The sequence below is a fragment of the Psammomys obesus genome, unplaced genomic scaffold (assembly GCF_907164565.1).
Source record: "Psammomys obesus unplaced genomic scaffold, mPsaObe1.curated_primary_1811, whole genome shotgun sequence".
NCBI lineage: Eukaryota > Metazoa > Chordata > Mammalia > Rodentia > Muridae > Psammomys > Psammomys obesus.
The window spans coordinates 14,427,694-14,441,743 of NW_026592890.1; positions in this window are offsets into that span (position 1 = coordinate 14,427,694).

Genomic DNA, 14,050 nt, shown 5'->3' on the forward strand with positions numbered 1-14,050 from the left:
AGACCTGATAGGCTAGGGTCAGATGGAAGGGGAAGAGGACCTCCCCTATCAGTGGACTTGGGGAGGAGCATAGGAGAAGACAAGGGAGGGAGGGTGGGATTGGGGGGATGAGGGAGGGGGCTAAACCTCTGATACAAAGTGAATAAACTGTAATTAATAAAAATAAATACATTTAAAAAAAGAAAAGAAAAGATGACTTTACGTTTACTCTGTTGCCATGGGCCATGGAATGCCCTGTAAGAATTTTGGTTAGGGTATGACAGGAGCTGACTTCCTGATCCTCCATGGAGAGCAGATTGTAAAGTACAAAGTAAAACTATATCCAACACTCGTTATGGGCGGTCGAGCCTCACAACATACATCTTGTGGTGCTTGATCCGTTCACCTCCTGGAGCACATTGGGCTGCCTTTTGTTCTGATGTTTAATGCTAATTCAAGTTTCACCTCTATCTGGGACTTCCGCGACCTGCTCTGCCTTTGCCTCTCCCATAGTCTCAGCAGTACCTTGAATATAACACATTCTTATGAATATTTATTAAGTGAATGAATCAGGGAATAGATAACAATCCAGACTCTGCCTGAATACCTTCAACAGCACAAAGAGAACAGCTTTATGAAGCAACCCATTTTATTGTTGGAAGGGTGCAGATGGTTAAAATGTTCAGGATAATTTTTTTTTTTTTTTTTTCTGTTATCCACCTTTATTCTTCCACTGGTCTGAAGAGGAGTGGAAAAGAAAAATTTTTTTTTTCTCCCACAAAACATCCTTTATTTGCTGACATATTCTTACAACCATTTCTTTATGATTCCCAATCTTCTCAGTTGTTTATCTTAGGCACAATGATTTGTTTACTCACTCTTCTTATGGTTTTCTTCAGAGGGCTTGTCAGTTTCATTGACCCAACTGAAGCTGGCAGGGTAGAGAGAACACTACGGAGCTCTCTGGTGGTGTTAGAGCTTAATGAACAGGAGTGTTAAAGAAATAGCAGGCATTATCTTTCTAAACCTCAGACACATGTTTCTTAGAAATATTAATTCCCTCAGCATGCCACTTTTCCACTCAGCTTTGTAGACTTCTAAGTTCACTGTGGGACCAGTAGGAAACAAAATGTGTATAGTGTTGCTCCAAGTAAGGTAAACTATGGTGCTTGAAGGTTCAGTCCTCCACAAAAGGCCCCCACTTCTGACAGCTAACTGAAAGTTTGAGGGGCTCCTGACACCGTTCTCAGGTTCAGTAATCCCAGGTACTCACATATTATGGTCATGGTCATTTGTGTTATATGCTAAAGATAGATATTAAAATAAACCAGAAGATACACAGTGCACAGCCTGAGAGGATTAAAATTAGGAAGTGTCTGTTATCTTATTTCATAGAAGCTCAACAGTTGCTACATTGTGATACAAATGAGATGCAGAAAACCATGGTAGCTCCATTGGCCTTGAATTTTTATGGGGCTTCATTGGGTATATTTGTAGTATGTAGTACCCATAAAACTTAACTGAGTATCCAGGTAGAATGATAAGTGAATGAGTTGTTTTTCATGCCCTGCTGAATCACATGGATGGTCTTCTGTTAAGAATGTTCAGACTCTACCTAGCAGTGTATCAAAGCAGATGCTGAGACTCATGGCCAAACTTTGGGTAGAGTGCAGGCAATCTTATGAAAGAATAGGGAGTTAGTAAGACCTGGAGAGGACAGGAACTCCACAAGGGCCAAATATATCTGGGCACAGGGACTTGTCTGAGACTTTTTCTCCAACTAAGAACCATGCATGGATATAACCTAGAACCCCTGCTTGGATGTAGCCCAAGGCAGCTCAGTATCCAATTGTGTGTTCCTAGTAAGGGGAACAGGGACTGTCTCTGGCATGAACTCTGTAGCTAGCTCTTTGACCCCCCAAACCCCTGTGGGAGAAGCAACCTAGCTAGGCCACAGAGGAGGATATTGTAGCCAGTCGTGGTGAAACCTGATAAGCTAGGATCAGATAGAAGGGGAGGAAGACCTCCCCTATCAGTGGACTTAGGGGCAGGGAGGAGAGGAGGGAATGAGGGTGGGGTTGGGAGGGAATAAGGGAGGGGGATACAGCTGAGATACAAAGTAAATAAGCTGTAATTAATATAAAAAACAAAAATTTAAATAAAAAAAGAATGTCCTTTAGGCTCAGCTGCCAACTGTGGTTTGAATCATCAATGGTCCCCCAAAGCCACATGTTGAAGTCTTGGCATCTACAGCAGTAGTATTCAGAGACAGGTGCTTTGTCAGGTGACTTGTCTCAATAGATTGACCCACTAATGAATTCAGAGTTCAATGGACTACTTGGAGGTGGTAGAGACTTTAAGAGGTGAGGACTATCTGTAGGAAAATAGGTTATTGAAAGTTAGCCCTTGGAGTGTCTATTCTCTCCTTAGTCTTCTTGGCATCTTTATTTGAGGTTGCCAATAGATAAATAGTTTGGCCCGAATGTTCTCTGCCATGATATTCTGCACCACCACAGGCATACCAATAAGAGAACTAAGTTACCAGGGACTAACCCCTCTGAAGCCATAAGCCAAAATAAAGTTTCTTTTGATTTGATTGTCTCAGGTATTTTATTGGAACATTAGAAAGCTGATTAACATAACTGTCTTGAATAAGATGGAAACCATATGAAAGAGAAAGACTTTATATCACATCTTTTATGAGTTTTACTTCCATTATTAGTCTTTCCCGGGGACAAGTTCCTTAAGATGCTATGTAATATCAAACAATCATCCCTAAAAACATTATATATATATTATGTATATAACATACATATGAGTGAAAGTAAATGGATTCAGCAGGCTGTATCCATATTTATTTGTATATATGTATATATAAATATAAATCAATAATAATAAAAGAAAGGAGGCCATAAGTTGGAAAGGGAGTGGGGGGACATGGGAAAAGCTAGAGAGAGAGGAATAATGTAAATAGATTTACATTTAAACATGTGTAAATGTACACATATGTGAAATTAAAAAGGCAGACTTAGGCCATAAAATCATAATTCTGGAAGTAATCATAAAGACCACCAACCAATCTCTTTAAACATCTCCTAATTAAAACTTATGAAATGAACCATGTCTTTTTTGAATATTTCATTTCATCAATTTCCTTAAAATTATTGGGAATATGAATGTGATCTATAGTTTCTTTGTTAGAAGCAAGTAGATAGTTAACATTTTGCATAATCAGGCAGACTCATGAAATATTGTTTATTTCTTCCATTAATGTAATATCTGTATTCTCAAGTCTTAAGTAGTATCTTTTCTTTTATATGTAAAATTCAGTTTTTAATTTTATATACATATTTTTTGCTTGATTCTTTATTAAAAATATAGCATGTTTCCAATAGAACACAAGGGCTGAGACTCTCCTAAAGTTTATCTTAGAAAAATATGGTTCTACTAACCCAGAAGACTTCTAATGTTCATCTTTGATTACTTTGAGAGTCATACCTTAGGCTACTGATTCAGAAGAATTAGTAGCAGTTTGCTTATTTTGCTTCAATTTCATGTTGAATGCCAAGAATTTTGCTGTATTTTTGACTGGCAAGTTTTTATTGAGAATTGAGCCCTTGTTAATAAGATAATTGAATATAAAATGTACTTTTTGAGTTTTCTTTGGACATGTTTAAAAAAAACAAGCCTCATGCATAAAAAGAGTTAAAATTTTGACAAGTCAGTGTTTATAGAGTTTTCTAGTCCTTTGGTATATTTGCACAAAATGTATTTTATTATTCAGAATAAAGAAAAAAAGGCAGCTAGAAATACTGTTTTGTTTTTGTGCCTTGAATACACTAACTAGACTTTTTTTTTCTCTCAAGAAGTCATTACCTCAGGGAATACATGCATGAAAATCTGCTGCCAAACAATATGAAAATTTGTGAAAGTTATGATGGAATAAATGGTGTTATTGTTTGAATTTGAGGCATTCCCACCCAAAGAATCACATGTTAAGGGCTTTGTTACAGCTAATGGCATGACTGAAGGCTAGTTGGACCATGAGGGCACTAACTTTATCTGTAGATTAATCCTTTGATAAATTTATATGGATTGGAATATAAGGAAGTGGAGCCTGAGTAGAGAAAGTAGATGAACATACAATGTGCCTTTGATGGTTATATCATGTCCCCTAGCTCTTATCTATTTCTCTGATTCATGGTTGCTGTGTTGTAAAGAGCCATACTCTTCTGTTATGGCATATCTGACTTGCTACATGTCTCATAGCAATGAGCCAGCTGATCATGGCCTGAAACTCTGATACCAAGTGCTAGAAATAAATCCTTCCTTCTGGTAAGTTGTTTTCTCAGCTGATTTATAGAAATGAAAGTGACTCATACAGATGGACAAAATATGTATCATTGCTAACATGAATGAATGAAATGTAAAAGTATGTATTAAAGTAATCAGAGAGCTGCTTAAGTGACACACGGCTCAGTAGTCTGAAGGTAAGCAGGCTTGTTTTCCCCTGGGTGCACATGCTACATATTATAAGGCCTTCAGTAAACAAGGACATAATACATTGGTTAGACACCAAAAAGAAACTTGTCAGAAAACTATTAAAGCTTTTGATGGTCTCAGCGACCAAACTGAGGACTAACAAAGAAGAGTCTTGGAGCAACAAAGGATGCTTAACTCTCAATTTATCAGATCCACACAGTAGGCTACAACAATTGAGCAGCTGTGAAATGTGGAGCTTTGTGGTACCCTCAGCAATGGAAGAGAGTAACAATCAGGGCTTCAGACTTTCTGGAGCGAAGATCCCGGCAAAAAATACCACATGGTCAGACTGGACCCTTCCAAAGCAGAAATCCAAACTCATTTTAGTCTGATCAGGTAAAATTTAAACATCATGAAGTAAATTCAGGAGAAAAAAAAAAAAAAACAGAAAATGGGAAAAAACCAAAAATGTGATCCAAATGTTAAAATTGGTAAAACAACTTTGCAGTAATGATGTCCCACAAGTTGAAGTTACAGACAAGAAGAGACTGCAAAGACCACCAGTCTCATGAAATTTTAGCAGCTGTGGTGGCCTGCATAAGACCTGTCCAAGATGAAGCCAGCCAGCATTCCAGTATGGAGTGAGAAGGGGTTCATGAGGAGCTATGGATGGTTAATAGCTTCCGGGAAGGGAGAATTGGTTTTCTACAAGGATATAGTTTCTGGTAGGTCAACTATCCTCCAAGGTGCTCTGCACCAAGTATATATAGGCAGCACAAACTGGAGTTGATGGATAATGTTTTGAAAAAATACAGGAAGTGTGGGAAGGTGAGGGAAGTGAGGGTGGATCTAGGAGGGTTTAGGGGGAGGAGTTTTTGGGTAAATGTGGTCAAACATATTGTAGAAAATTCCCAGATAACTAATAGGACAGAATAAAACTTTAAAAACAAAACATGATTTTATAGTTGGGGATCTTAAATGCCCCATTAAGTTCACACGTTGAGGCATTGGTTCTAGCGTGACAGTGTTCGGAGGTGAGGCCTTTGGGAGCTGCTTAGATCGTGGTGGCTCTGACTTGTGAATGGATTCATGTATTTATGGATTTATTGACAGATGACAGAAACTTTAGGACGTAATTGAAGGGAGTAGGTCACTTGAGCTGGATCCCTGAAGGGTCTACCTGTCAGCTCCCTCTCAGTTTTGTCTGTTTCCTGGACGCCATGAGGTTAGTGGTTTTATTCTACTCTGTGCTCCCCCTTTGGCATGCTATATTACCACAGGCCTAGAAATCATGGTGCCAATGACCTTAGACTGAAACCCCTGAAGCCATGGAGCAAAGATCATTCTTTCCCTCTGAAATCAGTTATCTCAGTTACTTTATCATGAACATCTGACTAAGGATACACACTGCAAACAGCAGAAATGCACAGTGTGGCTCCAGCAGTATTTGATGAAGTCAGCGTTGGCAGGCATGGGAAGACATGAAATGGTCCACTTACTATGAGCCACAGGGTTGAAAACGAGAAAGCTATCCCCACATCTTTAAATGTTTCCTATCATAGCACAGACTTCTTGATTAGAGGTAGCAACATAATGATTCACAGCCATATTGGAAGGCTATCATGTAGCCCAAGATTGCCTCAATCTTTTTACATAGCTGAGGCTAGCTGCAACTTCTGATCCTCCTGACTCTGCCTCATAAATCCCGATATTATGCAGGCATGCACTACCGCACTCGGCAAAACTGACCTATTTGAATATGTAGCAAACTGTATCTCATGAGAACTGAACCCAAATACTTTTCATGCTATAATTAACACCTAGTGAGTCATAAAGGAGAAGATGAAATTTTCAAAAGATTGAAATAATTAGGAATATGTAATTTTCCTCTATGAAATTAACCTAGGTGTCAGTACAAAGCAGGAAATTGAAATTCCCTAAGTACTGGAAGTTTAAGCCACAAATCAGAAATGGAATAATGAAAGTAAAAAAAAAATATTTAAAGGTAAATGATAGCGAAGACACAACACTTTCCAACAAACTATAATTCAAGTGAAGAGTACTAGTTAGCCTCATGAGAAAAACAAAGGGACTCATGCACCTCTGTTTAATTTACATAAAGATGAAAGTTCACAGACCTGCTTGGCTGATCTTTGATGAGTCTGGGTGACTCATTGCTGGGGTGGAGAGATGTTTGAATTATGTGGAGTCTACTCATGCCTGGGCACTGTCCTGTTTCTTGACTTAGATTTTAGGTGTGTTCCATTTGTGAAAATTCAAAGTTTTACAATTCAGGATTTTTGAAATTTAAGAAGACACTGTTGCTTCCATTAAAGGTTTGCTGTAAAGAAGCACAATCAGTTTCAAGATACAGTCTCTTTATAGATTTACTTAAAATTTCTTTTACATTTGTTTGTGTGTGTGTGTCTGTGATGATGTGTAGGTGTGATGTGTGAGAGTACATATATGTGTGTATGTGTGTGTAAGTTTGTGTGGGTGTGTATGTATGTCTGCATGTGTGTCTGAGTGCCACAGAGCATGTCTCTGAGGTTAGAGCAGAAGTTGGTTCTTTATTTTCACCATGTGTGTTCTGGAGTTCAAACTTAGGGCTTTAGGCATGTTGACAGGTGCCTTTGCTTACTGAATTCATCTCACAGGCCCAGTGTATGCATGTTAAAAAGACTTATTTTTATGTATTAGTTTATTTAAAATATTTTTTAATCACCTCATGAATATTTTTATTATGCATTTTGATTATACTCACCCTTAACTCTTCTCCTTATTTCTCTTAAGATCCACTCCTGCCTCTCTACCTTCCAAAAGACTTTTAAAAAATAGTTTTGAGATTGTAATTTAATACTTTTCTTCATCATTTGGTTTTTCTTCATTTTCTCTCTCTCATTTTCATTAATCATTATTGCAAGCATTTATGTATTTGTATATACACACACACACACACACACACACACTCATACACTCCACATACACACACATATTCCTAAATATAACCTGTTTAGTCCATATAGTGTTACTTGTATATGTGTTTTCAGGGCTGACCCTTTGATACTGGACAACCAATTGGTGCATTCTTCCCTGAGAAGAAGGGCCAGCTCTCCTGTTCTCAGCTTTACTCAGTTGCCTGTAGTTCTTTGTGTGAAGTTGAGGCCTCTTGGCTTTTCTCCCTCCAGTTTTGCAGGTTTGTTGGTGTCCCCCTTGTTGAGCTCGTGCTTGGGCAGATGTGTTGGTGAGACTTTATAAATGCAGTTTCTGAAATTACTAGGAAAAGTTTCACATCAAACTCTCTGATCCTCTGCTTCTTGCAATCATTCTGCTTCCTCTTCTGAACTGTTTCCTGAAACATTTCCTCCCGAAATGTTTAGGTGTGGGAATGTTTTGTAGATAGATTTCCTGGGTCCAGACTCTGCATTTTGATTGGTTGTGGTTTTCTGTAGTCATTTGTCTGTTGCAAAGAGAAATCTCCCTGATGAGAGGAAATGTGTATAGGATATTTACAGATTTATTGTTAGGGATCATGCCGGTTTAGTATGCCTATGTTTATTCTTCTCCAATTACCATTATTTCACCGGAACTCAGTAGTTAGAGCTGGTCTAAGTCTAAGCAGAGAGCTGTTGGTTACTGCCAAGGTATATGTGCCACTACTGCAGCCATCGGGTGTCATGCCGTGCTGGTCATTGATGTGACTCAGAGATGTGACAGCTGGGTAGGACTGTTGCTTGCCTCCTCTCTTTTTGTCTTCTGGTACCGTGAAAGCTAGTCCTCAGGAGGGAGCATTCAGGTCAGTTCCAGCTCAGAGGCCTCTGGGCTCTGTTTCTGAAGTGCCTGGTTTCTTTAGCAACAAGAATTTAACTTCCTCATCTTGCTACTAACCAAAGACAGCAGCAAAAACAAAAATAAAAAACCACAGCTGTATATTTTAGCAGTCTCTTAGACAGTCCTGACCAACAACTCACAAGAGGGGTTCTCATGTCTGGTATTGTGGTTTTTGTTAGGTGGTCAAAAGACTTATTTTTAATTGGCAAATATATCTATGAGTTGATTGTGTTATTTCTGAACATTTCATCAATACCTTAGATTAAAGAAATGATGTTTTCAACTATTACTTAAAGTCATGTAATTGTAAGTCAACCCCAGGAAGAAATGATTCTGTCTTATTTAATATTTATAATTTATATGGGTAACTTCAACAACATTCTCTTCTTATGTAATGGGATGTCACAAACAAGTGTACATGTTGAATTAACATGATTTTCATTTAGAAATAAATAATAATTGTTTGTCTTCTATCACAAAATATTTAAAAATGTATTCTTTTAAAATTTGCCAAAGCATATATAAACAACAGGTGGGAGAAACAATGCTATTAATGTGATCAGCAATCACCATTTCCATAAAACAAATACAATGGAAAATGACATTGTTGTAATTCAATAAAAAATTAAAATTAACTCAAGTTTGAGATTAACAATATGATTAAACATTTGAAGCTTAATGTTTCAATTCATTTGAATTTTCAAATATTTTATTTCAAAAACTGTTGTTACAGTATTTTATTATTATGATTGAATACATGAATAACCAATTCAATGAAGGAATGAATTATCGTAATTCCAGGTCTCATGGAAGGGAACTAATGGTAGAGCTTAGAAATTTATATCATGGCAACCAGGAAACAAAGAGACAGACAAGGAAGGATCCCAGAACAAGAGATAGTCTCTAAATATGTGTTTACACTCATATATTTCTTATATTTAAGCCTCACCTCTTAAAGTTTTCAGAATCTCCAAAAACAACACGACCAGCTGCAGACCAAGCTTGTGAGGCTTTTGGTGACATCACTATCGTATCCAAAGTATAACATGCACCTCTAGGTGGAGGGATAAAAGGCTAGCAAGGAAGAGTCCAATACAAGCTGGACAAGCAGGACAGACACTAAAGACAGCAGGTTTCTGGGTAGCATCTGGGACATGTTGTGTAGATGTGGCCACTAACGGACGTGGTCAGTCTCCTCCCGATGGTATAATCATTTCTTGCACACATAGTCGCTAAGCTGATCTGTCTGTCTCCCAGTGTAAATCCCTAAGGTCATTGCTTTTATGGCTTTCTCTGCCTCATCTGCTCTCTCCGATAGCTCGTGGACCTCTTCCTATGGCTGAATCCCCACTTCTTCTCTTTCTCCTCTCCTCCCCTGGCTGGCAGGAGGTCCAGCCCTATTCTCTTCCCTGCTCAGACATTGGCTGTCAAGCCTCTTTAATGACAGGAGTTTCTCTCTCGCTTTCTCTCTCTCTCTCCCTCTCTCTCTCTCTCTCTCTCTCTCACACACACACACACAATGTAATTTTAAGAAAGGAAGACATTTCTTCTTACTAGCTCCTTCCACTTGCAAGGGCAGCACAAGTTTATTTTTCACTGTGACTCCCTCTTCACTTGTAACCCAACATATGTTTTCCTTATTTTTTGAAAAAAAAAAAAAAAAAAAAAAAAAAAAAAAAAAAAAAAAAAGAGGCTGCACTTCTTCAGTTGCAGGTGCAATGTTATTGGGCACTGTGTAAAGATTCAAATGCTGACTCCTAGGCTCCCCGTATCTTGTTGCAATCCTTGTTCTACTCACTTCTTGTGCTAATTTCATTCATGATTTATGACTCCTGCTGTAAAAACAGAAGGATGATGTGCTTGCTAAAAGGTATAAGGGCCAGGTGTCAGGCTGCATGCTTGTAACCCTCTCACTGGGCGTGTGGATGCCGGAGCCACACAGTATGAGGCCAAGTGGAGAGGTGAATGATGGCAGGCTTTTAAAAACTGGTATTTTAATATGTTCTTTAACATTTCATACACTTACATCCACATGACTTTCCTCCCATTCTCTCCCAGTGCTTCCTCCTCTGCCTCCTTATAACTTAATGTCCTTTTCTGTTGTTATTAATATCCTTCTGAATCTAATTAGTCCTAACTAGTAGATGGGGTGGGGCCATCCACTGGGGCATGGTCCATCTGGTGACAGGCTTTTAAATATATATATACATATATATACATTTATATTTCAATTTATTCACTTTGTATCCTTGCTGCAGCCCCCTCCCTCATCTCTTCTCAGTACCACCCACCCTCCCTCTTCTCCCCCTATGCCCTTTTCCTAGTCCCATGATAGGGGAGGCCCTCTTCCCTTTCTATCTCACCCTAGCTTATCAGGTCTGGTTTTTATCTTAAGAATAACTTAAAGACTTATTTTTAAGTTGCAATAATTGATATATTTTATTAACACCACTTATTCTAATCTTTAAAGCTTAGATTACACATATTCAGATGCTGGAATTATCAGATAAGCTACATAATGTATTCCTGGCTTTAAGGGTTGTGATGAGAAACCCGATGTTATTCTGAAGTGTTTGCTTCTGTAAATAAGCTGACATTTTTTCCCTTACAGTTTTTTGTTTTGCACTTTTGACATTTTGACTATAATATATCATAGAGAAGCTTTTCTCTAGTTTTGTCTCTTTGGGATTCTAATTGCCTGTTGGTTTTAAGGCATTTATTTATCTAGATTTAGAGACTTTTTAATGTAGTGTTACTGAATATATCCTCTGTGCTTTTAGCTCTTTTTCCCTCAGATTCTTCTATCACATAGATTCTTAGGTTTGATTGCTTGATTGCATTCAAGAGTTCCTGACCATTGTGCTCAGGCTCTCTTCCCTTCATTTCTGTATGAATGTAGCATTTCATTGACCTGGCCTTCCTTTGCTCATAGCCTTTTTCTCTGCTAGTTCCACTCCACTGTGCATGCTTTTCATTTTGTTTTTACTTGATTCACTGGGTTTTCATTTTTAACATTTCTACACCCCCCCCCCCCATCTCAGTTTCTCTGCCAATTTTCTCATCAGTTTTGATGACTTTTCTCTCTCTGCTTTACTGACTTTCCTTTCTGGATCCTAGGCTAAATTCATTTTGCTTGTTCATATCCTCTTTGAAGTCACTGATATTTTTGTTAGCAAACCTTCATGCAGCATTTCACGTATGTCGGTAGGTGAGCAGTTCTGATTCTTTGGAGGAGTCACTGCCTTATCTTCTCAGGTCTCTTGTATTTTTATGAAGCTTGCACTCCTGTTGCTGTAGACATCTCATTTGATTTGAGGATTTTCTTGTCTTAAGGAATCGGTACCCAGTTCAACTTTGCTTCCCTCCTTCTCCCAGACAGTTCTGATATTGGAGTTGTGTTCTGCTTGGCTTGTTCTTCCTAGTGAGTCACTAGTGTTTTTTTTTTTTTTTTCTGCAGTTTTTAGCTATCTGGTCACCATCTGTATAAATTTCTCAAGCCCCTTTGCTTTTCTTCCCCTTTGAAAGAGTCTAGGTTTTTTTTCCTTCTTCCTTTTTTCCCTTTTCTTTTCTTTTTCTTTTTGAGACAGGGTTTCTCTGTGTAGCCCTGGTCTCCAGAGTCTATTTTTCTTCTTATGACCCTTCATCATATTATACAGATACAGTTCTTAGTCGGCCATTTTACCAGGAAGTCCTGTGTTTACTCACTTTATAGCTGATATGTACTTGGAATCTAGCAACATGTGGGCTTTTTATGGCATTGACTAATTCTGTTAATATACCTAACTTATTTGCACTGTTGATCACAGGTGAACAGTTTCTCAACTATGGCTAACATTTCATTTGTAGATACAATATTGTTTAAAGAGTGGATAGGAGAACAAATATGTAATCATAATAATTATCCTTTTTAATTTTTAAAAAATGAAAATCATAATATAATTACCTAAATATCCCCTTCCCCTTTCTCATGTAACAACACAATCATTGTCTTTCTAGTTCATTTTTGTTGGTGCCATAAAACAATGAGCAATGTGATCAAGAATTTGTTTGCTGTCCCCCTGTGGAGACTAGTCTTAATACAAGCAAAGTGACATAAACATGTTTATGATATGAGGAAGAAATAAGTTTGTTAGACAAAGAGCCATAAATTATCAGTATCACTTCTTTAAAAATAGAAAAATACTTTTCACGTGTGTATTTTACTTTGTGTGCCACATCTGTGACGTGCCCTCAGAGACCAGAAAAGGATGAGATGGAGTATTATCTCTTCCAGACAGTTGTGAGCTGTCATGTGAGTTCTGGAAATCAAACCTGGGTGCCCTGGAGAAGCAACTATTGTTCGTAACCACTGAGCCATATTTCCAGCTACTACTTCTTGAGGATTCCATTTCCAGTAGACAATATGAAAAGTTTTAAGCATATGTAATCTAATTTAAATCTTTATCAGTAATCACTAGTGACATTGATATCCTCACTTATGAGGAAAACATGCTGTAAATGTGTCAATTAAGTAACTGCATAGCACATATTACATGGTCCATAAGTTGTAGTACGAAATGTAAGTCCATCTCTACTTTATTTAATACTGTGCCATAAAGTTTGTAACACACACACACACATATACAAACATATATATATCAGAACACATAGATGTTGTCTCCATAGGCAGCTTGTGACTTCATTTGGGAAGGAGATGCTTATGAGGTCTTTCTTCCAGGGCTTAGGACAATAGGGTAGATGGCCACACTCTATTTAAGAACTGGAGATGGCTCAGAGGTTGAGAGCACTGCTTGTTTTTCCAGAGGTCCTGAGTTTGATTCCCAGCAGCTACTACATGGTGGCTCACAATCATCTATAATGAAATCTGGTGCCCTTTTCTGGCATTCAGGTGTGCATTGTATACATAAAGAATAAATAAACCTTAAAAAAAAAAGAAAACGGGACAATTTCACAATGAATTCTTTTAGCTGTAGTAAAGCATCATTACCTCTCCCTATGTCGGATACTCTCTGTTGCTGTGACAAAATGCTCGAGGAGGCAGCTAAAAATGAGAAAAGATTTCTTTTGCTCCACAGTTTCAGTCCACAGTGGCTTGGCTTCCTTGTTTCTAGGAATGTTGTGAAGTAGAATATCATCATATCATATGTTAGAATGGTGTGACAGAGAGCAGAGATGTTTGCCCCATAGTGGGTGAGGGGGAGAAAGGAGCAGGGAGATGGAGGAAGAGAGGAAAAGAGAAAGGAAAAGAAGGGGGAGAGAGAAGAGGAGGGAGGGAGGGAAAGAGAAGGAGAAATGGTGGGACAAGGGACAAGATTTACTTGTTAAGGGTACACCTTCCCCCAATACCTCTACCTTCCACCCACACCACACATCCCAATAATACTATTAACCATGACTCCATCACTGTATTAATTCACTTATTAGATCTTCACTCATATTTCTCTGCTTTATTCTGCCAGCTGGAAAAAAAAGGCTTTCAGAGCATAGCATATTTGTTTCCTTGGTGGCTTCTTTGACATTCCCTCACTGCCTTACTCCGTTATTTTTCTCTTTGTTGACTCATGCTTGAATTAATTTTTTTTTGGGGGGGTGCTTCAGGATTATTGAAACTCTTTTCTCTTTTTCCTCCTCTTCACATCTGCCTTCAAAGTTAAATGTCCTCACTACTGTAATTCAACATCTGTGGGTTTGGCTAAAGTAGGAGACCTCGAACAGGGAAGTGAATATTGTTTCATAGGTGTTCCCATGGAAGTTTCTG